At 56.4% G+C, this 2500-nt stretch overlaps 1 non-coding gene across 1 annotated transcript in view; it reads left to right on the top strand.

Annotated features, from left to right (window-relative positions):
- Positions 1–2085: 2085 nt before the first annotated feature.
- Positions 2086–2500, top strand: part of LOC126301155 (small subunit ribosomal RNA) — a 1893-nt gene continuing 1478 nt past the window's right edge. Inside the window, exon 1 of the ribosomal RNA XR_007552940.1 lies at positions 2086–2500. This exon is cut by the window's right edge and continues 1478 nt beyond it. This is a non-coding gene — a ribosomal RNA (small subunit ribosomal RNA).

Here is a 2500-nt window from a genome sequence, read left to right as displayed (position 1 = left end):
TAACTCAAGTTGTCCCTTAACCTAACTCAAGTTGTCCCTTAACCTAACTCAAGTTGTCCCTTAACCTAACCCACGTTGTCCCTTAACCTAACCCACGTTGTCCCTTAACCTAACCCACGTTGTCCCTTAACCTAACCCACGTTGTCCCTTAACCTAACCCACGTTGTCCCTTAACCTAACCCACGTTGTCCCTTAACCTAACCCACGTTGTCCCTTAACCTAACCCACGTTGTCCCTTAACCTAACCCACGTTGTCCCTTAACCTAACCCACGTTGTCCCTTGCCTAACATAGTTCACTGCTCGGAATCTCTGGTGTCGTTGTTATCCTCATGTAGATGTCTTGCGAGTGTTGCTTACTTTCCACATATTCCCGCTATCCACTGTCAATTGTACTGCAATAGGACTATATCGGCCCCCCCCCTCTGTCCCCCTCTTTGTGTCTCTGTCCTCTCAAGCTGGTCGGTCTGGCGTGTGAGTGTTAAATGAGCCTCGCAGCTGTTCAGTTGCATTCAGATGTCGACGCCCTCAGTGTACGTCGTGGTATGGTCTGTGTCCATTGTCCGCTGATGTCGTACGCGTAACCCACACGCTGTACCGATCATCGGTAGTTACGTACAGAGTGAAGTAGTGTGATACGTGTGACTGTACGCTGGCTGTGCCCAACGGTGTCGAATCTCAATTTCCATATGTTGTGCTCGATGCTACTTGTCTCGTCTCCCAATAACAGCTAGGTTGCACTGTGGTACGCCGTAGAGGCGTGTGGGAGGAACGTACGAACGCATTGTATGTCACCCTGGGTCGCTGGGGGTGGTGGTGCGGTGAGTCAGGTCAGGTTAGGTCAGCGTGAGCCGTCTGATGTAGTGACGCGTGTATTCCGACTTTGTCGTATTGCCTCACACAAAGTGCTACCCTGGTGGACCGCGTTCCATATCTGGGACATGCCGCAGATGCCGGTTGACAGTGGATCGCGGAAGGGACATCGCATACGTGCGCGGGCCACCTTCCACGTGTTCTCTTCTGCACATGTCGCAGTGTGTATGTGGTCTGATGTAGCGTGTCGTGACACATGACATCCTGGCATGCAAGAATTGTTGAATTCGCAAATGTAGGTGGACATCTACGTTTACTGCCCAAGATACGCAAATGAACTGGAAATCCGTTGTTGAGCGGTTGTTCACGCTGGAGGTGAATCTGTGATGGCGACGATCGGTACAGCTATTAACCGGTTGTTTCAGCGGTACCCGCCACATCCACACACGTGACTAGGCCCATGTGGGTATGAAGCGATACGCGGCGGTGGCTTGGTGGGACTGTTCCCGGCCGGTGAAGGGGGGCCGCCCGGCGTGTTGGCCGCGCGCTGCGTGGGCGCACGCGCAACAGCCGGCTGGTGGGGGGCGCCGAGTGGCAGGAGCGCCAGCAGACGGGCCCGGCAGGCGGCGCAGCTACGCTGCGGCGCACCCTGCACGCGGCGCCTGGCGGCCAAAGTTGGTTCAGCCGAGCCCGGTGCGAAGCGCGGTGGACATCTGCAGTGTGCTGGTCTGATTGAGGACTGTGTGCGTTGAGGATGCGCCGCCGCCTGGCACTCGGCGCCGCGACGCCGTCTGCTGCTCGGTCGCCCCAGCGGTTCTCGCAGGTGGTTTGTATCGCAGTTGTGCGGACGTGTTGGCGCGTGCGCTGTGCTGGGAGAGTTCGCTTCTGCACCCAAGTGGGGCTTTGCCCTTGTGTGGCGCTGGCGTTGGAGCTGCCGGTCACCATAGGTGGCGCGTGTTGTCTCCCGCCGGCAATGCCACGACAGCACGCTCCCGGGCCTCTGTCGGCAGCGGCAAGCTCAGTTGGGAGCAAGGGTGTTCGCACTAAAACCGTCTACTCGCCTAACTCCGGGCGATTGCGCCTCTCTCGAAACCGACCAAGTACCTAGGACGGCGCTGCGCGCCGCCGGGACCTGAGAGGGTTTCGAGGTGTATCGTGCAGGGGAGCTCGGCCTCCTCCTGTTTGCAGAATAATTGAGCGGACGCTTGCGTGTTCGCGCGGGCTCCCGGGACACACTCCCGGGCGGCCGGCTGCTCAGCTCTAGTTGACGCAGCTCCCTGGTTGATCCTGCCAGTAGTCATATGCTTGTCTCAAAGATTAAGCCATGCATGTCTCAGTACAAGCCGCATTAAGGTGAAACCGCGAATGGCTCATTAAATCAGTTATGGTTCCTTAGATCGTACCCACGTTACTTGGATAACTGTGGTAATTCTAGAGCTAATACATGCAAACAGAGTCCCGACCAGAGATGGAAGGGACGCTTTTATTAGATCAAAACCAATCGGATTGGCTTGTCTGGTCCGTTTGCCTTGGTGACTCTGAATAACTTTGGGCTGATCGCACGGTCCTCGTACCGGCGACGCATCTTTCAAATGTCTGCCTTATCAACTGTCGATGGTAGGTTCTGCGCCTACCATGGTTGTAACGGGTAACGGGGAATCAGGGTTCGATTCCGGAGAGGGAGCCTGA

Source organism: Schistocerca gregaria, unplaced genomic scaffold (genome assembly GCF_023897955.1).
Source record: "Schistocerca gregaria isolate iqSchGreg1 unplaced genomic scaffold, iqSchGreg1.2 ptg000045l, whole genome shotgun sequence".
Classification (NCBI taxonomy): Eukaryota; Metazoa; Arthropoda; class Insecta; order Orthoptera; family Acrididae; genus Schistocerca; species Schistocerca gregaria.
The sequence above is the reverse complement of the archived record's forward strand: the minus strand, read 5'-3'. Positions and strand labels throughout refer to the sequence as shown.